This window comes from Lontra canadensis, unplaced genomic scaffold, assembly GCF_010015895.1.
Source record: "Lontra canadensis isolate GAN:19392208 unplaced genomic scaffold, GSC_riverotter_1.0 scaffold1, whole genome shotgun sequence".
NCBI classification, from domain to species: domain Eukaryota; kingdom Metazoa; phylum Chordata; class Mammalia; order Carnivora; family Mustelidae; genus Lontra; species Lontra canadensis.
Genome location: NW_022630995.1, coordinates 15,652,593 through 15,676,188, shown reverse-complemented (window position 1 = coordinate 15,676,188; position 23,596 = coordinate 15,652,593). Strand labels below are relative to the sequence as shown.

The 23,596-nt window shown below is 36.1% G+C and overlaps 1 pseudogene; it reads right to left on the bottom strand.

The window, feature by feature from the left end:
* LOC116871035 overlaps nt 1-20,346 on the bottom strand; it is a 57,552-nt pseudogene extending 37,206 nt beyond the window's left edge.
* Between the last annotated feature and the right edge of the window lie 3,250 nt (nt 20,347-23,596).

Here is a 23,596-nt window from a genome sequence, read left to right as displayed (position 1 = left end):
GACATGCAATGTTAAATTAGATTCAGGTGTACAACATAGTGATTAAACATTTGTATACATTGTGGAATGGTCACCACAATTAGTCTACTATGTGTCACCTTAAAAAATTAAGACAATATTGGGGCACCTGGGTGGCTGAATTGGTTAGGCATCTGATTCTTGATTTTGGCTCAGATCATGATCTCAGGGTCATGATCTCAGGGTCATGAGACTGATCCCTACATTGGGCTCTGCATTTAGTGGGGAGTCTGCTAGAGATTTTCTCTCTCCCTCTCCCTCTGGCTCCAGCCCCCCTCACGAGCACTCTTTCTTAAATGAATAAATAACTTAAAAAAAAAAAAGTTAATACAATATTATTTGCTATATTCCCCATGCTATATTTTTTTTCCCATGACTTATTTTAAATTTAAATTAGCCTTCGTGGTATTTAAAAGTCAAGTGGAAATTCTTAGATGAAGTAAGCTGACATGCTGTATAGGCAAGCCAGGCTGGATTGACCTTATGATGATCAAGATATTCACCTACTTATTATGACCTTTACCCAGATCATGGTAAATCCTGTGATTAAGGACATCCCCTTTGCATGGGAATATATTCTATGTGCATTAGTTTGAGCGGATACCACAGCAAAGTACCACAGACTCTGGTTTTTAAACAACAGGAGTTTATTGTCTCACAATTCAAGAGGCTAGAAGTCCAAAATCAAAGTATTAGTAAGGCTGCTTACTGTGAAGGAATTATCTAGGTCTCTCTCCCTGGATTGTAGATGGCTGGCTTCTACCTATGTGTCTTCACATAATCTTCCCTCTATGCATGCATGGATACAGAGACCTGTATCCATATTTCCTCATTTTTAAAGTCATCAGTCATATTGGATTAAGACCCACCCTAATGACCTCAATTTAACTCGAGTACCTCTGTAAAGACCCTATGTCCAAATGAAATCAACTTTTGAGGTACTGGGGTTTAGGACTTAAACATATGAGTTTTGGGAGAGACACAATGCAACTCATTAATACTATGTAACTTTACCACTGCAAAATCAAGCCATAGTACAAGAAGCCACATCATGATTGTTGTCTCTGTTTCCCCTTTGGGTTATTATAGATGCTAAGAAAAGTAGAGTGATTTAAAAGAGAATGAGGAAAGTCAAAGTGGTTGGTCCTGAATTTTTTCCCCATCAGGATAAAAATTGTTAAGTGGTTGCTAAGAAATGGGATGAATAATGTGGAGACTGATGGAGTTGAAACAAAAGTCTGATGCAACATTGTTAGAGGTTTTCTGGATGAATAGGATCCCCTGATGGTCCCTCAATATGAAATGACACTAACTGAATCCACTGTATATACCCTATATTGAAAAAATTTAAAAAGCTAGAAGGCAAGGAGAACAATGAGAACCCTGATCTCAAATTGATGGGAGCAATAGATCAGCAAATTAATTAGGATAAGGACTGAAGAAAGAGACAGAATTTCTTGAATGGACCCCAGGCCATTTACACATGTGTGGGTAAAATGGCCAGTGGGTGGAGAATAAATAAATTTACACACACACCACTGTATGCTGCAGGGTTCTTTGATTTCATCAACTTATTGTAAAAACTTGTTTAGAAGGGATTTGGACTTAATGCAAATCCTGAGTCTGGTAATACACTACAATGATGGTATGTTAATATCAGAAATGGAAGAGCAAGTTAGGATTGTCTTGAACATAGTGGTGACACACATGACTAACAGAAGCTGCTAAATAAAACCAACAAAAGTACAAAGGCTTTCCCAAATGGTGAAATTTTTAAAATAACCTAGACAGAAGTCACTTATGATTTTTACAGGCAACTAAAAGTAAATTGTGATCATTGACAATCACCAGGACTAAACAGGAAATGTAGAGACTGGTCATGTTTGTATTTTGAATAATTTATATTTCACATCTGAGAGTATTGATAGCTCCTATATCACTCAAAAGACATATTTGAATGGGGCCTGAACAGCAGCACACTATGTCTGCATTGGACAACAGTGTGACTTCATCAATGTCCTTTAATCTATAATGCTCACTCAGATATAATTCTGGAAGTACTTAGACTTATCCAGACTGGCATTTATGGCAAAAGCCCAGTGTGACCTCTGGAATATTGGATCAGAAAATTTCCATTCATGGCATACTGTTTGAGAACCAATCACTGGCTTCCTATTGAACATTATTTCAAACTGTCCCTATCGTGAAGTGCATGAAATAATCTTAAAACTTGAAATATCCAAAATGTATTAGATAATGATGAAGAAACACTCTAATTAAAAAATAAAATAAAATAAAATAAAACAAAACAAAAGTCAGTGCCCGGGAGATTGCCATAAAAAAATTAAAATGTTTCATACAAAAGCATGGTATTGAAGGAATGCAAGGAGGTACTCCAGAGCAGGTAGCCTATCTTCTTCTAGAACTGACTTTGGAACCATCTGAGGAGCTCACGGATTTATTGACAAATGGGCAGTATCTTATGAACAAATCTCTACTGACCAATCAAATTCTCTTGGTTTACAGATGGAAGTTCCAAGGTGGACAGAAAGCATGCTATCGAGAAAGCCACTGCCCTCTGACCAAATGTGGACAAACTGATTGAAGAAGGTATAAAAAGAAGCTCAGTGGGCTTCCTGGCATCTTTTTTCCTTGCAGTGAAAGAAGAATTGAGGAAAAAATGACTCCCAAAGTCAGACTATATTCCAGTTTATGGAGTTTTCAATAAATATTTTTTCAACAGATGATGCTGGAAAAACTTGATATCCATATTTTTTAAAATAACGTTTATCCTTACTTTAAAACAATTACAAGATTAACCTAAATGAATCATAGATAATAAATGTAAAAGCTAAACTGTGAAACTCATAGTGGATAGAATAGTATATGATATCACCATAGACAAGACTTTGTTATATAGGAAGCACAAACTATTAAAAGATGAAAGGAAAACCTGAAAACTTAAAAAACATTTTCTCTTCAAAAGACCATGCTGAGAAATGAAAATATAAGCCATAGCATGGGAAAAAATTTATATGCAAACCATATACCTGATAAAAAATATTGCACATAGTACAAAGGGACTCTTACAACTTAATACAAATACATTTTAATAATTGGAAAAATTTTAACAAATACTTTACAATATATGTAAATGGCCAATAAGCACATCAAAAAATGTTCAACATTATTAGCTATCAAATAAATGAAAATTAAAATAACAAGTACCAGCAAATGGTCATTAAAATTTAAGTTTCATAATATTAAGCACTGGCAAGGATTTAGAAAAACAAACTCTCATAACTTTCTATTGAGTATTTTGTTTATTTATATATTTATTTTAAGATTTTATTTTTTTGTTTGACAGAGAGAGGGAACACAAGCAAAGGCGATTGGGAAATGGAGAAGCAGGCTTCCTGATGAGCAGGGAGCCTTACACAGGGCTCAATCACACAGGGATCATGATCTGAGCTGAAGGCAGACACTTAACCAACTGAGCCATGCAGGTGCCCCTCTGTTGAGTATTTTAAATGATACTATTTTGGAAAAATTTGGCACATTATTATTTTTTTTCTTTAAGATTTTTTATTTTGGGGGATGAGGGGCTGAGGGAGAGTCTTAATCAGACTCCATGCTGAGCTCAGTCTCATGACCCTGAGATCAGAACTGGAACTGAAACCATGAGTCAGACACTTAACCAACCACCCAAGCACCCCTGGTACATTCCTATAAAATTAAAAACTCACCTAAAACACAACCCAATTATTCTGAGCTGCATATTCAGCCAAAGTAAGTAAAAACATATATGCACACATAAGTCTGAACATGAATGTTCATATCTTTTTTATAACAGCAAAATTTGAAGGCGCTTTAATTGCCCATTAATGGTGAAAAGATTAAATAAATATAATATATTCATATAATGAAATATTACTCAGTAATTTAAAAAGAACAAAACAACACAAGAAAGAATTTTCTTGCAAGAAAATTCATGCAAGAAAATGGATTAATATCAAAAATTTTATGTGGAATGAAAGATGCTAGAATTAGACTATATAACATATAATTCCATTTTTATAAGGTTCAAGAAAATGCAAACTAATATATATTAATAAAAAGTGGATCAGGAATTCTTTGGAGCCAACAGGGCAAAAGAGAGAGTAAACTATAAAGGGACATGAGGGAACTGTGGGAAGGAACAAAAACATTCTTTATAGTAATTATGTGTACAATTTAAGGATTTGGGCAACGTATTAAATCAAAACTCATCAAATTCTAAATCCTCAAATGAATGAAGTTTACTAAAACAAATTATCACTAAATAAAATACATTTTAAAATATATGCTCTGATGATATCCAAGCTAAAAATTTACTAATGCAACTCGAATTCAGACAATATATGCAGAATGTTCACTGACCACATGGGCCAATGCAAACATCCAACAAAGTAAAACATGGGACACATAAAAAAATAACAAAGGGTCTACTGGTCTTTCTTTACCACTTTAAGACGCAACTTTTTTTTACAACTTTATTTATTTATTTATTTATTTATTATTATATATATATAGAGAAAGAGAGCACAGCAGGGGGAGCAGCAGGCAGAGGGAGAAGCAGGATCCCCATTGAGCAAGGAGCCTGATTTAGAACTTGATCCCAGGAATTTGGGATTATGACTTAATCCAGACCCAGAGCCTAACCCACTGAGCCACCCAGGCGTCCCAAGACACAGTTTCTTCTGTGTACCTAACATAATATAGATATTGGGCAGAATGAAAAAGAGTAATGCTAGGAAGGAACAACCAGGGTTTTCATTTTTTTTTCTTGCCTAATTTTATTTTATTTAATTTATTAATATATAATGTATTATTTGCTTCAGGGGTACAGGTCTGCCAAACTGCAGTTTTTATTTAACATTCATTGGATCATCTCAACTTCTTTTATCAGTTTTCTTGTCATTTAGAACCAAACTTCTCTTAAATTTCTCAGTCTCAAAAGTTTTGAGCCATCTTTCAATTTCAATATACTGTATATTCTTCATTCCATCTGGTGAAATATTGCTATTATCTCAAAAATACCTCTCTACATTCTAATTTTAAAGTATTTAACATACAGATAAGTATAGAAACCTCTTAAACAGTGTTCTTCGAGCTTCTTCTCTGCATTTAGTTTATTGTGCATATTGTCCTAGAAGACCACTTCAATCTTGTCATCGCCAGTAATGACAGCCTAGTAGGGGCAAAATCAAGTCTACATCATTCTGCTTACCCAGATATACTCTATATTTCCATGTACTTGTTTAACTCATGACTCAAATTTACTTCAAGAAGTGTAACACTGAGGAAAGTTTTGGCATGAGCTATGAAAGTGTAAATACTAATGAATGAGAAAACAAGCATACATATATATACATATATATGTATATATATTATATATAGTATACATATAGGTATACTATGCTATATATATAGCATATATACTATATATAGTATAGTATACCTATAGTGTATATATACAAAAATATATACATATATATGTATATATATTCCCTCTAAGAAATGAGATACAAATGGGATTTTAGAAAAATCAACTCAAATCTTGAGCATTGTCATTTCAAATCCACTCTGAGGCCCCACCACTTAAAGAACCTACAGTTTTTTAATGTCTCCAGTAATAAAAGTCTTATGATCACTTTGCTAAGAACAGTGTCATTTCAGTAATTAAAATGTTCAGTCAGCATCTTTGCAAGTAATTCTGTGTGCTGATCCAGTGTAACGCTCTCTTTGTTCCCCTACTGTTACCTACTTTAGGCAGGAAAATGACAGATGAGATGTGGATGTGGACAGACTTTTTATTTTCCCAGCAGATTCATGCTTCTCCTTTACTGTAGCAACAGGGTCTGCTTCTGGCTCCTCTGGGCTAGGGTGAAGGGAAAGTCAAAGGAAAGACTTTATTGCTGTGCATCTTAGCAATCTCTCTGGAGCCTCGCACGGTAGCCTTCTCGGTGAGGCACGTTCTCAACACTACTTCCTTTCCCTTTCCTTTAGAGTGATTCCATGAGCTCTTCTGAGTACCAGCTCTGGTGCGTCCAGAGGTAGCTTTTTGATATGGGTAATTCTGCCCTTGAGCTGGCTGCCTTCCTTAAATGACCCTCTCAGCTTTTGCATCTGACAATTGTTGCCAGCCTCCTCCTAATGGGAAGCTCCTGGACAGATTGCTTTTCTAAAAAGGAAATGAACTCAAGAAAGCTGCAGCCTCAACCTAATATTTGGTGGAAATATATTCTCAGAGTGCCAGGCTAGGCAACGAAGCCACAACATTACACTTATAATCATTTTAGGCCCGTTGTTAATACCAGCGTCTCTAAGCCCCCTTAAAATGTTGGAGCACACACAAAGCTTTCCAAGAGTTACCTTTGATTAATATTCTCTCACTTTGAGTTGAAGGAGTGTCATCATGAAAGCAAGAGCTATCCAACAAGGCACTGAACCAGGATGCCTGGTTGGCTCAGTCAGTAGAGCATGCCACTCTCCATCTTGGGTTATGGGGTGCAGCCCCACACTGGGTGTAGAGATTACTTAAAAATAAATTCTTAAGAGAAAGGAAGGTACAGACTGTTATAAACTGTCTCCAAAGAAATCTTCTTTCTTCACCTCTTTATACTATTTTAATGTTGAAACATGCACTTTAGTTCTAATCGACAGACTGTCTTCAGTAATGTATACTTTTGCATATCGTAGTGCATGACTGTATTGTTTTATGCAGACCATTGGAAACTCAGGCATAATTAGGATATAAAGAGTTCCATTTCAATACTGTGTCATACAATGATTGCCTGGGTGTTTGCATTTTAGGATAATAGGCTCTTAAGTCTTCACAAAGAGTAAAAATTAATCAGAGTAAAAATTACACTTAAAATACTGTTATATCATCCTTAAAGTATCTTCCATATCAATTACTCTAATTTTTCTGTAATCGAAGTTTCTTTATAGGCCTCAATTAATTTTCCTATTTTTTCTTTAAGAATGTCAGTGAAGCCATCTTTTTCCAGCAATCTTAATTACCTAAGCAAAAATTTTTAACTTTTTTCAGTAATTTGCAAGCTCTTAAAAAACATTCTTTCTATATGTTTTAATCAGTGAGCATTGGCAATTTCAAGCTTGATTACATCTAATGTACGTTTCTGTGGCCAAAGAGTACTACAGTCTGCAGAGCACCCAACCCCATGATTTCCTTCCCTCTCTTTTAATGGGAATAGCTGAATATAAAAATATATGTCATTCATGCATCAAAGCAGTCTCATGATAAATTTCTGTTTAAATGTGTCCCATTGCCAACATAAAATCTCAACATTTTATTTTGATTACAATGTGTACTACAGTTGCCTGGGTGGTCCAGTCAGTAAAGTGTCCACCTTGGGCTCAGGTCTTGATCCCAGGGACCTTGGATCAACCCCCACCTCTCAGTGGGGAGCCTGTTTTTCCCTCCTGGCCCCTGACCCCTGCTCCTGCTCTCAGACTCTCTCAAATAAATGGATAAAAATAATGTGCAGAATCACAACTGGGTTCTTCCCCACCTCATTGACTACACATGTTCTACCCTTCATCGTACATGGAATAGGCTAATCTATACGTCTCTCTCTCTCTCTCTTTTTTAAACATACCCCTATAAAGGCTTTGTACACAGATAGTGTCCTCATTTTAGAAGAACAAAACAACCCATCACCAACATCCAGATTTTTACCTGTAGCTCATTCTGGTCATTCAAGTCCTAACATTGTCCTTGAATTTTCTTGACTGTTCATTATGATGAACCTCTATCCCTCTCTATTACATTAACTCTCTCTCAGATTACCTTCCTTTTTGATGTCTGCATATCTTCATTTCCTTTTACACCCATAACCACTTGTAGATCACATTATTTGGGATAGAATGCTTGTCTGATTGTTTTTTTCACCAAATTCCTAACACCAAGGATTATCTATTTGAACTGAAATTTAATATATTTTTCATAAACCACAATATTTTCGGTATGTTTAAACTTAAATTTTTCTTCCAAGCAAAGGTTTTTATTTGGACTGAATCCCAATAGAATGCAAAAATTGTAATCTCTCTTTTTTTTTAATTTATTTTTTAAATTATTTTTTATAAACATATATTTTTATCCCCAGGGGAACAAGTCTGTGAATCGCCAGGTTTACACACTTCACAGCACTCACCATAGTACATACCCTCCCCAATGTCCATAACCCCACCCCCCTTCTCCCAACCTCCGTCTCCCCAGCAACCCTCAGTTTGTTTTGTGAGATTAAGAGTCACTTATGGTTTGTCTCCCTCCCAATCCCATCTTGTTTCATTTATCCTTCTCATACCCCCTTAACCTCCCATGTTGCATCTCCACTTCCTCATATCAGGGAAATCATATGATAGTTGTCTTTCTCTGATTCACTTATTTCACTAAGCATGATACCCTCTAGTTCCATCCACATCGTCGCAAATGGCAAGATTTCATTTCTTTTGATGGCTGCATAGTATTCCATTGTGTATATATACCACATCTTCTTTATCCATTCATCTGTTGGTGGACATCTAGGTTCTTTCCATAATTTGGCTATTGTAGACATTGCTGCTATAAACATTCGGGTGCAACTGCCCCTTCGGATCACTATGTTTGTATCTTTAGGGTAAATACCCAGTAGTCCAATTGCTAGGTCATAGGGTAGTTCTATTTTCAACATTTTGAGGAATCTCCGTGCTGTTTTCCAGAGTGATTGCACCAGCTTGCATTCCCACCAACAGTGTAGGAGGGTTCCCCTTTCTCCGCATCCTCGCCAGCATCTGTCATTTCCTGACTTGTTAATTTTAGCCATTCTGACTGGTGTGAGGTGGTATCTCATTGTGGTTTTGATTTGTACTTCCCTGATGCCGAGTGATATGGAACACTTTTTCATGTGTCTGTTGGCCATCTGGATGTCTTGTTTGGAGAAATGTCTGTTCATGTTGTCTGCCCATTTCTTGATTGGATTATTTGTTCTTTGGGTGTTGAGTTTGCTAAGTTCTTTATAGATTTTGGACACTAGCCCTTTATTTGATATGTCGTTTGCAAATATCTTCTCCCATTCTGTCAGTTGTCTTTTGGTTTTGTTAACTGTTTCCTTTGCTGTGCAAAAGCTTTTGATCTTGATAAAATCCCAATAGTTCATTTATGCCCTTGCTTCCCTTGCCTTTGGTGATGTTCCTAGGAAGATGTTGCTGCGGCTGAGGTCGAAGAGGTTGCTGCCTGTGTTCTCCTCAAGGCTTTTGATGGATTCCTTTCTCACGTTGAGGTCCTTCATCCATTTTGAGTCTATTTTTGTGTGTGGTGTAAGGAAGTGATCCAGTTTCATTTTTCTGCCTGTGGCTGTCCAATTTTCCCAACACCATTTATTGAAGAGGCTGTGGTTTTTCCATTGGACATTCTTTCCTGCTTTGTCAAAGATTAGTTGACCATAGAGTTGAAGGTCTATTTCTGGGCTCTCTATTCTGTTCCATTGATCTATGTGTCTGTTTTTGTGCCAGTACCATGCTGTCTTGATGATGACAGCTTTGTAGTAGAGCTTGAAGTCTGGAATTGTGATGCCACCAACTTTGGCTTTCTTTTTCAATATTCCTTTGGCTATTCGAGGTCTTTTCTGGTTCCATATAAATTTTAGGATTATTTGTTCCATTTCTTTGAAATAGAAATTTCTTTGATAGGAATTGTATTAAATGTGTAGATTGCTTTAGGTAGCATAGACATTTATACAATATTTATTCTTCCAATCCAGGAGCATGGAACATTTTTCCATTTCTTTGTGTCTTCCTCAATTTCTTTCATGAGTACTTTATAGTTTTCTGAGTATAGATTCTTAGTCTCTTTGGTTAGGTTTATTCCTAGGTATCTTATAGTTTTGGGTGCAATTGTAAATGGGATGGACTCCTTAATTTCTCTTTCTTCTGTCTTGTTGTTGGTGTAGAGAAATGCAACTGATTTCTGTGCATTAATTTTATATCCTGACACTTTACTGAATTCCTGCACAAGTTCTAGCAGTTTTGGAGTGGAGTCTTTTGGGTTTTCCACATATAGTATCATATCATCTGCGAAGAGTGATAGTTTGACTTCTTCTTTGGCAATTTGGATGCCTTTAATTTCTTTTTTGTTGTCTGATTGCCGAGGCTAGGACTTCTAGTACTATGTTGAACAGCAGTGGTGATAACGGACATCCCTGCCATGTTCCTGATCTTAGTGGAAAAGCTTTCAGTTTTTCTCCATTGAGAATGATATTTGCAGGGGTTTTTCATAGATGGCTTTGATAATATTGAGGTATGTGCCCTCTATCCCTACACTTTGAAGAGTTTTGATCAGGAAGGGATGCTGTCCTTTGTCAAATGCTTTTTCTGCATCTATGGAGAGTATCATATGGTTCTTGTTGTTTCTTTTATTAATGTGTTGTATCACATTGATTGATTTGCAGATGTTGAACCAACCTTGCAGCCCTGGAATAAATCCCACTTGGTCGTGGTGAATAATACTTTTTATATACTATTGAATCCTATTGGCTAGTATTTTGGTGAGAATTTTTGCATCTGTGTTCATCAAGGATAGTGGTCTGTAGTTCTCTTTTTTGATGGGATCCTTGTCTGGTTTAGGGATCAAGGTGATGCTGGCCTCATAAAAGGAGTTTGGAAGTTTTCCTTCCATTTCTATTTTTTGGAACAGTTTCAGGAGAATAGGAATTAGTTCTTCTTTAAATGTTTGGTAGAATTCCCCCGGGAAGACATCTGGCCCTGGGCTTTTGTTTGTTTGGAGATTTTTGATGACTGTTTCAATCTCCATACTGGTTATGGGTCTGTTCAGGCTTTCTATTTCTTCCTGGTTCAGTTGTGGTAGCTTATATGTCTCTAGGCATGCATCCATTTCTTCCAGATTGTCAAATTTGTTGGCGTAGCATTGCTCATAGTATGTTCTTATAATTGTCTGTATTTCTTTGGTGTTAGTTGTGATCTCTCCTCTTTCATTCATGATTTTATTTATTTGGGTCCTTTCTCTTTTCTTTTTGATAAGTCTGGCCAGGGGTTTATCAATCTTATTAATTCTTTCAAAGAACCGGCTCCTAGTTTCATTGATATGTTCTATTGTTTTTTTGGTTTCTATTTTATTGATTTCTGCTCTGATCTTTATGATTTCTCTTCTCCTGCTGGGTTTAGGGTTTCTTTCTTGTTCTTTCTGCAGCTCCTTTAGGTGTAGGGTTAGGTTGTGTACCTGAGACCTTTCTTGTTTCTTGAGAAAGTCTTGTACCGCTATATATTTTCCTCTCAGGACTGCCTTTGTTGTGTCCCACAGATTTTGAACCGTTGTGTTTTCATTATCATTTGTTTCCATGAATTTTTTCAATTCTTCTTTAATTTCCTGGTTGGCCCATTCATTCTTTAGAAGGATGCTGTTTAGTCTCCATATATTTGGGTTCTTTCCAAATTTTCTCTTGTAATTAAGTTCTAGCTTCAGAGCACTGTGGTCTGAAAATATCCAGGGAATGATCCCAATCTTTTGATACCAGTTAAGACCTGATTTAGGACCGAGGATGTGATCTATTCTGGAGAATGTTCCATGTGCACTAGAGAAGAATGTGTATTCTGTTGCTTTGGGATGAAATGTTCTGAATAGATCTGTGATGTCCATCTAGTCCAGTGTGTCATTTAAGGCCTTTATTTCCTTGTTGATCTTTTGCTTGGATGATCTGTCCATTTCAGTGAGGGGAGTGTTAAAGTCTCCTACTATTATTATATTATTGTTGATGTGTTTCTTGACTTTGTTATTAATTGGTTTATATAGTTGGCTGCTCCCACGTTAGGGGCATTGATATTTAAAATTGTTAGATATTCTTGTTTGACAGATCCTTTGAATATGATATAGTGTCCTTCCTCATCTCTTATTATAGTCTTTGGCTTAAAGTCTAATTGATCTGATATAAGGATTGCCACTCCTGCTTTCTTCTGATGTCCATTAGCATGGTAAATTCTTTTCCACCCCCTCACTTTAAATCTGGAGGTGTCTTTGGGTTTAAAATGAGTTTCTTTTAGGCAACATATAGATGGGTTTTGTTTTTTTGTCCATTCTGATACCCTGTGTCTTTTGATTGGGGCATTTAGCCCATTAACATTCAGGGTAACTATTGAGAGATATGAATTTAGTGCCATTGTTTTGTCTTTAATGTGACTGTTATTGTATATTGTCTCTGTTCCTTTCTGATCTACTACTTTTAGGGTCTCTCTTTGCTTAGAGGACCCCTTTCAATATTTCCTGTAGAGCTGGTTTGGTGTTTGCAAATTCTTTCAGTTTTTGTTTTTCCTGGAAGCTTTTAATCTCTCCTTCTATTTTCAATGATAGCCTAGCTGGATATAGTATTCTTGGCTGCATGTTTTTCTCGTTTAGTGCTCTGAATATATCATGCCAGCTCTTTTTGGCCTGCCAGGTCTCTGTGGATAAGTCTGTTGCCAATCTATTATTTTTACCATTGTATGTTACAGACTTCTTCTCCCGGGCTGCTTTCAGGATTTTCTCTTTGTCACTAAGACTTGTAAATTTGACTATTAGGTGACGGGGTGTGGACCTATTCTTGTTGATTTTGAGGGGGGTTCTCTGAACCTCCTGGATTTTGATGCTTGTTCCCTTTGCCATACTGGGGAAATTCTCTCCAATAATTCTCTCCAATATACCTTCTGCTCCCCTCTCTCTTTCTTCTTCTTCTGGAATCCCAATTATTCTAATGTTTCGTCTTATGGTGTCACTTATCTCTCGAATTCTCCCCTCGTGGTCCAGTAGCTGTTTGTCCCTCTTTTGCTCAGCTTCTTTATTCTCTGTCATTTGGTCTTCTATATCGCTAATTCTTTCTTCTGCCTCATTTATCCTAGCAGTGAGAGCCTCCATTTTTGATTGCACCTCATTAATAGCTTTTTTGATTTCAACTTGGTTAGATTTTAGTTCTTTTATTTCTCCAGAAAGGGCTTTTATATCTCCAGAGAGGGTTTCTCTAATATCTTCCATGCCTTTTTCGAGCCCGGCTAGAACCTTGAGAATCATCATTCTGAACTCTAGATCTGACATATTACCAATGTCTGTATTGACTAGGTCCCTAGCCTTCAGTACTGCCTCTTGTTCTTTCTTTTGTGGTGAATATTTCCGTCTTGTCATTTTGTCCAGATAAGAGTATATGAAGGAGCAAGTAAAATACTAAAAAGGTGGCAAAGACCCCAGGAAAATATGCTTTAACTAAATCATAAGAGATCCCAAATCGTGAGGTGGGAGAGAGGGGATAAAAAGAGGTTCAGAAAGAAAAAAAAAATAAAAAAAGGAAACAATTAAAAAAAGAAAACGAATAAAGAAAAAATTTAAAAAAGAAAATATATATATATTTGATAAACTAGTTAAAGAACGTTAAAAAAAAGGTAAAAGTTAAAAAAAATTTAGCAGAAGAAGAGAGAAAAAAATTGAAAAAGAAAAAAAAATAAATTAACTGCAAGACTAAGGAATCAGGGGGAGAAAGCCATGAGTTCCGTGCTTTGCTTTCTCCTCCTCTGGAATTCTGTTGCTCTCCTTGGTATTGAAACTGTACTCCTTGGTAGGTGAACTTGGTCCTGGCTGGATTTCTTGTTGATCTTCTGGGGGAGGGGCCTGTTGTAGTGATTCTCAAGTGTCTTTGCCCCAGGCGGAGTTGCACCACCCTTACCAGGGGCCAGGCTGAGTAATCCCCTCGGGTTCGCTTTGGGAGCTTTTGTTCCCTGAGCACTTTCCATAGAGTTCTGGAGAACAGGAATGAAAATGGTGGCCTCCCGGTCTCCGGCCCAGAGGAGCTGAGAGACTGGGGCCCCAATCCTCATTGTGCCCTCAGAGGACAGCGCCCAATTACTCCCGTCACCCTGTCTCCAGCCTCGCTCCGAGCTGACCGAGCCTGCGAGCAGTTCAAGGTAACCCCGAGCCGAGAGCTCACTCCTCGGCTCCGTCTCTGTAGCCGGCTTCCCCATTCTAATACCTGTAAGCTCTGCGACACTCAGACACCCCCGATTCTTCTGTGACCCTGTAGGACCTGAGGCCACGCTGACCCCGCATGAGCTTCACCCCGGTTAAGCCTCTGGAGCCATGTCCCTCAGCGGAACAGACTTTTAAAAGTCCTGATTTTGTGCTCCGTTGCTCCGCCGCTTGCTGGGAGCCGGCCCCTCCCCCCGCGGTCTATCTTCCTGTAGCTTTGGATTCACTTCTCCGCCAGTCCTACCTTTCAGAAAGTGGTTGATTTTCTGTTTCTAGAATTGTTGTTCTTCTTCTCCTCGATCTCCCTTTGGAATTGTAGGTGTTTGCAATCTTTAGATAAGCTATCTAGCTGATCTCCTGCTACCTGAAATAGTCCCAGCCTGCTATTTCTCTGCCATCTTGACTCCTCCCCCTGTAATATCTCTTTTTATGTTTTAATTTAGAAAAGGCAAGATAAAAATAGGCATAAAATAATTTTAAAAAATCTTAGATGAATGCGCAGTTTGATTTGGGGTTAATATTATAAAAGAACAAAAATAAAAGAGTAAAAAAAATAAAAGAATGATGGTATGAAAACCTTATTATTTCTCCATTTTACACATTAGATATGCTTATCAATTTGAAATATTTACTTAGTATGTATGATTTAGGTATTCAGAATGCATTCCTAATATCGCATTAACATTTTCATTTTACCTGTTCTTGTAACTGAAAATTTAAGGAAGGCCCTGTACTCAGACTTCAAGGAATGAAAAAACACAAATTACCAGTGACCTTAAAAATCGGTAAAATATTAGTCACCTGTCCCATTGAAAGCCTTGCAATACATTTTTTTTTCCTATGAAAGATGGAAAGGATAGCATTGAACTCTTTCCTCCAACTCTAAATGAGAGAGAACGTGGTTATTGGATTTAATGTAATCATGTCCTAAAGAAGTGAAACACAGGAGTAAGGAGAGATCTTTTAAGTCCTAGTGATATGATTTGACACCTAGCTTGTACCTGATGCTAAATAGAACCATATATGGTTAAAGCATATGAGACCATATTCTTTTCTTTGATTAAACTAACTTGAATTTCATTTTTCATTCCAGCAACAGAAAATAGCCTAATCAACATTATAATGATAATAAAGAAAGAAAGAAGATAACATTGCTATACCAGTTATCTCCATTTTTGCAAATATCTTGTTAAAAAAGCAATTAATTAGTTCTGAGAGCTTACAATGCAATAAATATTATAATAACTATTTTAAGTGTGCATTTCACTGAATTTTGGCAAAAAATACTTTGATGAAGGCATTAGTCTTCATCAAGTCCAAAATAAGTAAACAGCTGTCCTTATACTCATATTTAGAAATATCTGGTACAAACATTTTGTTTTTAACCACTATTACATAACTGGCTATCAAGAATATCTTTAATTTTGCTTTTTTATTTTTAAATTCCACACCAGTTAATAGTTGAATATTTTAAGTAGAAAATAAGTAGCATTTTTTTTAACTATGGAGTGAAAATTAAGTGATGAGATAAACATGACTGTCTCATGAAATTATTTAAAATATAACTAAGCATTTCATTTATTCTCCATTAATTTTGTTGTATGTTAAAATCATGAAAATCACATTATTCGGCTTTATTGGGAACCCAGAGATAAATAAAGCTTTGATCCATTCTAAGAGAATTTAAGATTATCGCAATACAGGTCTAGAGGTAGCAATGGCTCTAACTATGTATTTATCTCACATATCTTATGTTTCTTATTATGATTATAACATTTATTAGATTTATAGGATTATTATGGAAGAAAGTATAAAGTGAAAATTAAATAAATAAGTGGTACTTTGAGAGCTTAAAAATGTTGAGTCGTTCAAGAGATTTGTAAATATTTTATAAAGTAAACTTGTGAGTCTCCTTGAGATCATTTACATGTGTTTGTTGTACTGATAGATGTCTCTAAGCCTGAGTAATCCAAAGGTGAGAGGCTGTATGTAGTATTGATCCACGTCAACAGATCAAAGTAGCGAAAATTTTGAGGTCAGAGACAGAGCCTGGGTTAGAAAAGTCAACCTGAATTCATCTGACAAGTTTCCACCCAAGAAAGCTCTTGCCAGATGGTCTAGGAGCCCCAATACCAAAAGTCTGTGGGCGGTGAACTTCTAGAAAGGCAAAAGGCTAGTTGAGAGTTTGACCAGCCTTTTGCGGTACTCTCCCTGTGACAAGATTCCCATCAAGTGGACTCATCAGGGAAGAACAGAATGCTCTCATCCACAAGAGAGCTTGGTAACTTTTAACAAAACAACTGCAAGTCTAGAGTGAATGGGAAACCATCTTAGATCAATTCTAGCGAATAAGAGTATTTCTGTATCTGTGTTCATTTGATCTCTTGATCTTTCCTATGGATTTAGGCTTGAGGCACCGTGAAGTGCAATGTGAGGCAAATGTCAGATAGCCACAATGGAGCCAGACTTAATCTGCCTTTGTTGTTTGTCAGAGTTCCTAAACTGCCTCATATTGTGAATCTTATTTTTTTTTTAAATAAACATAATAATAGGGGCGCCTGGGTGGCTCAGTGGGTTAAAGCCTCTGCCTTCAGCCCAGGTCATGATCCCAGGGTACTGGGATCAAGCCTGCATTGGTCTCTCTGCTGTGATCTCTGTCTGTCAAATAAATAAATAAAATCTTAAAAAAAAAAAAACCATAATAATCCAAAACTCATGTATCCTTTACCATGTGCCAGTATTGTGTAAGGTGTGTTATATTATTAAATTTGTTTAATCCTCACATCACACTCACAAGATCGCGTCCTGACTGATTTATCCACGATAAAGCTGAGGTTCTGAAGAGCAAAGGGACAAGTGGGGCGGGGGGCAAACTAAGAAACAGAATTAATCATCACTAGTGGTTGTGTGTGTGGAGAGGCATAGGTGAAAAAGGTGACTGGGGATTAAGGAGTGTGCCTGTGATGAGCTCCTTGTATTGAATGGAAATGTTGAATTGGTGTATTGAACACCTATATATTGTGTGTTAAGTAACTGGAATTTAAATAAAAAACTTCTAAAACTAGTAATTAAAAATTTAAAAAATATATTTTCAGTGAAAAAATATTTTTGGTTAAAAAAAAATATTTTTCTGATGTCAGGCTCATTTGAAAAGTTACAGTGTTACAACACCACCCTCTGGTGGACATAAGTAGAATATTCTCTTTCTACTTTGAAAAAATAATTTTTTTGCTGAAGTTAAGATGTGGTTTTTTTAATTGATTCTAGTTGACTTTTATCAAAAACGAAACTTTTATACTTTTTTCATTTAATTTTATGTCTAAAATAGTACACATATGTACATGCACATATAAATTTATTTCATTGATTAATTTATGTAAATGTAATAAATGATCATCTCAGGGTTTTAATCTATTTGTACACATTTCTGTTGAACCTGCTCCCACCATGTCACTCTAATTCCACATATTTGCCATTCTGCCAGAAATCTCATGCTGTGAATCATGTCCGCTTGCTGTATTAGGAACGGACAACTTTATAATAACTCAGTTCATGAAACAACATTGATTACCTGTATTTCATTTTCTCAGAACTCTACTTTTTTTTACATAGACATAATTATTAAACCATTACCTAATGGTCTTAATGTGTGCCGCTTCACAAGGGAGACATTTCCATTTTAATAATTATGTCTTAAGTGAATTAAAAAAAATCAAGCCTCAGAGTTTGACAATTTAAATAGAAAGCAATATGACTAGAATATATAAATTAAATACATGTGTATAAAGAGGAATGTTTTTAAAGAAAATAATTTATGAACATACAGACATAGGAGCTTTAGAGCAGTAAAGACAAACATAATACATACAAACTATATTATGGTTAGATCTTTAGATTTATTCATCCTGTATAACTGCAACTTTGTATCCTCTGACTAACATTTGATTTCCCCCGTCTTACCACCTTTGATAACAAATTCTACTCTCTGGTTCTACATATCCAACTTTTTAGATTCCACGTGTAAATGAGATCATGCAGGGCTTTGTATTCTTTTTGTGTCTTATTTCACTTAGCATCATGAACTTGCCAGTGATTTGGGGGGAGGGGGGCATTCCAAAACTTAGATAACCAAAGCAAAGTAAACAAAAAACAAACAGAAAAGCTTCTGCACAGCAAACAAACAGCAAAATGAAAAGACAACTTGCAGATTGGGATAATATATTTCCAAACCATATACCTGATAAAGGATTTTATCCAAAATATTTAAGAATACAGATAATATAACTCAACTGCAAAGAACAATAATAATAACCCAATTAAATAGACAACAAGAGTAGACATTTTTTCCAAAGAAGACTTACAAATGGCCAACATGTATTTAAGAAGGTGCTTAACATTACTACTTATGAGGGAAATGTAAATCAAAACCTCAATAAAATACCACCTCACACCTGTTAGGATGGTTATTATCAAAAGATAAAAGAAAGAGTGTAGTTTTGATGTGTCAAAACTGTTTCCATCAGGCAGTTAAAACTACAAATCTAGCACTCATGAAAGACATTCTGGTTAGAGTAACTAATTGGGTTTTACTTGGCGTACAGATAGAAATGAAAACATAGAAATTAAATACGATCATCCATGGAGTTGAGAGCAAACAAGAAAAGCTTTTCAAGGGAAGGAGTCCCTCCCAATAAAAGCATTTATAAGGTGGTGCTTGCAACCCACTGTATGTGTCCTGTTTGGCCAAAGGTAACCACAGAGCCAAACTCCGAGTCCATGTGAAGGAAACGAGTCAGAGATACAAATATTGGGAACTGTTGGCCGTGGGAGACCATGGATGTGACAGTCTACATTACAAAAGGCAATCTACTGCAAATAACAAATCTCTGCTATAGAATTCATCGTTGTTAGTTAATGAGGCTGAAGATGTCCTAACTGCCTCCTTTCACAGTCCATTCTGTTGTCTTTGTTCTTATTCTAAGAAAAGATTCGCCACCATTCACTTGGTTTTAAAGGAGAAAAAAATGCTTTATTGATATTTCAAAAATCTAACAGAAATAGAAAGAACAAAGGGGAAATCTCCACATAGATGAGGGCAATAGGAAGCAGTAAAGGAGAATAAGACAGTTACACCAAATCGGGTCCTTACAGCATCCAACCTCTTTAGCTGAGGAAGCTGCAAGGAGACAACCAGTCTGGAGTGATACTCGGGTGATACTTATAACTGATCATCCCCATAAGGGCCATAGAGCAAATGACAGGGTCTGAAGTTAAACATTTGTTTGCCTAAGTGCAATTTGGAGTGAGCTGTGTTCTGTGTTAATCACATCTTTACATCTTCAGGGAGCCTGGGCTAGATGCGCATGCCTCCCCTCCCAGATTCCATTAATGGGGACCAGCCCAGTCTGGAGCTGGAGGGGATATAAGGCAAGATTGACAGGTCTTGGCATCCGGATCAGAAGGGCAAATTCTGACCTGGAGGGCATCTACTATCAACCTAATCAGCTCCCAAGGTCACTTATGCAGCATAAATCTCACAAACAACATTCTTTAACCTGCCTGCATAAAAGTGCAGGTCGGGTGATCCGTTATGCAGGAGGAATCACAGAAACTATCCATACAATAACGGTTCTCAGACAGGAACTCAACTGGTTCCTCTTCTAGTCAGAGACCCCAAATTTGGTTATTGAAATTTCTGAATCCTCCATGGTCCTGTCTATTCTTTTTGGTGTAAATTGTCCCTTGACTTAGACCATTGGAAATATATTAATGAATGGAAGTCCAGAAAATCCCCTGAAATTCAGACCTGGTTATTCCTGACCTTATTAATAGCAGCAACCATATTTCCCTTTGCTGATAAGCATCAAGTACTCCAAAGAGAAGAGAACCCCTTTCTTTACTTCTTGATTCGATATGCAAAAGCACAAAATGGCATGGTGGCAGTTTCATGTTCCAGTTTAACAGGATTTATATTGTGGTCCCTGATGGAGGTGTACCTCCCCTTGCAAACCAAGATCTCCCAATGAGAAGCACTCAAAAGTTTTGGGGGGAGGAAGCAGCAAGTCTGTGGGTGGTTATTGGGTATAATGGCGAGAGGGTTTCCTCTTACTGCAACACCTTGACTCACAGATTCATGTATTCTAGCTATCGGATAGGTAATGCCATATATTGGTTGCTGATTCAAAGTATCCACATTACCTTTCAAGATGAAACTCCTCATCTTCACGGGATTCCTTCTGAATCGGTGATGTAACTGGAGTCCATTCTAGTGTGTCATTGGCCATTCCAGCATTCTGTTAGGCTGGGTACTTCTGAGAGGTAGTTGCTAATCTAAACGGAAATCAAGGTAGTTCACCAAGGCACCTGCTATACGGTAGCATGAAAAGAGAACAAGTGAGAACAGAGCTGGAAGTTGTAGAGGAGTGGAAAGTATCTAAACACTTGTGAAATGAAGAGACATGTAGACAACGTGAAGAAAGTAGCATTGCATATTGTGAAAACGGTGAGCACAGGCAGCTTTTCTAAAGTGGAGACAAACACCTGCCTTCACCCATTGAAGGATAAGTGAGGGTGGGGGCTAAGTAAGATAGAAGCTCACGTCTTCTGTCAGACTGAATGCCATATGATGCTAAAGGCATGTGAAGACTTAAAATTTACGATTTGAAAGCAAGTCATTAGACAGGTTACACTTAAAGAATAAGAGTTAAGCTCCAACTTTCAGAGAAGAGTATATAAATTATTTGGAATTCTTCTGGATAGGAGATGTATCTCTTCTCCATCCATTTATTTCTTTAATTTTTCATTTATATAAACTCATGGATATATATTTTATACTTTGAGTTATAATGTACTGCTGCATTATTTATACATTTGTTTCTCAAATTTCTCTAGCTCTAGCCATTGAAGATATTTTCACTGGGCTCCTGTTTTCCTTTTAGGTACCCTAGTTTTCTCCTCCTCCTTCTTCTTCTTCTTCTTCTTCTTCTTCTTCTTCTTCTTCTTCTTGTTTTTTTTTGTCTGTTTGTTTTGTTTTGTTTTTTTAGCCTTTCCTTATTCTATGATAGTTCAATATATTATAGGCTTATCTTGTATATTCCCTGCCAGCTCTAGAATCAACTAATTCTCTAAGAAGCTTTGATTCTTTTTTGGGGGAAATAGTATTGGAAATTAAGATTTGAGTGCTGAGTGTGCTTCTTATGGACTGGAGTATTACTGCCCCTAGGCCTCCAGGGGATAGAATGTGCTACACACACACACACACACATGCATACACAAACACATAATTATTTATAAATTATCAATCTGTACCTATGTATCTATATTAAGCTATATACAATCCATACTAATGTCTCCAATTCTAGTCCAATACCACATGGTTCGCTGTGCATTCCCTTCTTGGTTATCTGCAACTTCCTTCTGTGAAAGTTAATAAACTGGATCCCAATATTAGCCATCCATCTACTTGCATGTTTGATACTAGAATATGGATGGGAGTTTGAGTTTTGGCCTTTATTCTTGTGATATGAAACTACCAACTACAGTGTTTAGGTATATTTTTTTGTTTTTTGTTTTTTGCTTTTTTTTTTACTTATAATTTCCAGCTGAAACACAATGTTCCATAGTTACTTAGGTCAGAACTTTCTTCTTCACTCTTTTATGGTGGTATGATGATGTATTTTTTAATAATGTTAGACTCTTTTTTTTCCCACTAGGCATTCCATCCTGGGACATCCTGATCTCCTTGCTGATTTTTTAAATTTACATATATTAAGATTCTATGGTTCACTTTTAATTCTGTAAATTTCTGTGAGTTTTGAAAATGCATACTATTATTTATATACTACAAATTCATTTCAAGTGCAGATTTGAATGTCTTATAATGAAACCAATAACTTAACTTTAACACATAATTAAAGAAACAATTGAAAGCACTATAAAGAGAAATAGACAAATTTATAATCATAGTGGGATATTTCAACACTCAAAATAGCTGATTAAAAAGCAGGTACAACATTACTAATGATAAAAATATCTGATGAATACAATTAAAAACTTGGCCTAATTGTTACATACAAGGTTCACTTAAGAATAACAGATTTACATTGTTTTCAAATGCACATGGGACAATTATCATAGAACATTACATATTGGGACATTAAAATTTCTCAACAAATTTTAAAGTGTTGACTTATTTCAAAGAATACTCAACAAAGTGAAATTAAGGTACAAATTTACAGCAACTTTTATTTTTCCTTAAATTCCAATGTAGTTAACACACAGTATTATATTAGTTCCAGGTGTACAATATAATGTTTCAACAATTCCATACATCACCCAATGTTTATCATAAGTAAAGCAACTTTTTTATTTTTAAAGATTTTATTTATTTATTTGACAGAGAGAGACACAGAGAGAGGGAACACAAGCAGGGGGAGTGGAAGAGGGATAAGTAGGCTTCCCGCCAAGCAGGGAACCTGATGCAGGGCTGGATCCCAGGACCTGGGATCAAGACCTGAGCCAAAGGCAACTGCTTAACAACTGAGTCACGCAGGCGCCCATAAAGCAACTTTTTATTTATAAACAGACAATCTGCAAATTCTTGCTAATAGTGATATAACTCTAAATAACCTATGAGTCAAAAAAGAAATAAAAATACCATTTTAAAGAGATTTTAAATAGGTAATGAATGCATGTAGAAGTAAAACTTTTGAAATAAAGATAAAACAGTACAAAAAGAATATTTATAGCATTAAGTGGTATCTATTAGAAGAGATTAAAGGCCAAAAAGCTTTTATCTCCAAAACCAAAAAGAAAAGAAAAGAAAAAATAAGTAAAGAAAAGAAAAGTAAGATGAGAAGATAATATTAAAGAAATATCAATCAATAAAATAAAAAATGAGCATGCAACAGCAAAAATTGACAAAGCCAAGTGAGTTCATTGAAAAACTTGAACAACAGATAAAAGAAAATCTGATTTCAAGAAAGAACAAACGTTAGGGTTCTGGAAGAGAAACAGTGATATGGACAGAGACTTGAGACAAAATGTCTAAGAAGTATCAGGGTAAAAAAGAGGACAGACCTTTATAGGTATGTAAATTATAACAAGAGGATGGTCTGTATGATCCACCAAAATTTTTGGAATGGTGATGATAAATAAATAAAGCAACTTTGGTAAAAACTTTACAAAAGAAAAGAAATGTAAAAACTAGAAAAATAAAAAATGAACCTAGGAAAATCTGCTAGTAATTAAATTAATTTAATTATTTAATGGAAATCTTGAAAAAGAACACATTTAAGAAAATGTTTAGTGGGCTTCTGTAGTGAACATTTTGAAAACGTTATTGGAAGGAATTTGAACATGACCTAAATATATGAGTGATATATCATGTTCATGAATCAAAGAACCAATATTTAAATGTCACTTATCTCCCGATTGACAGATTCAACGTGATGCCAACGAATACACCAGCACTAGTATGTGCATTATAAATTTTTGCGTGCGTATTTCAAAATTGATGAGATCATGGGAATGCAA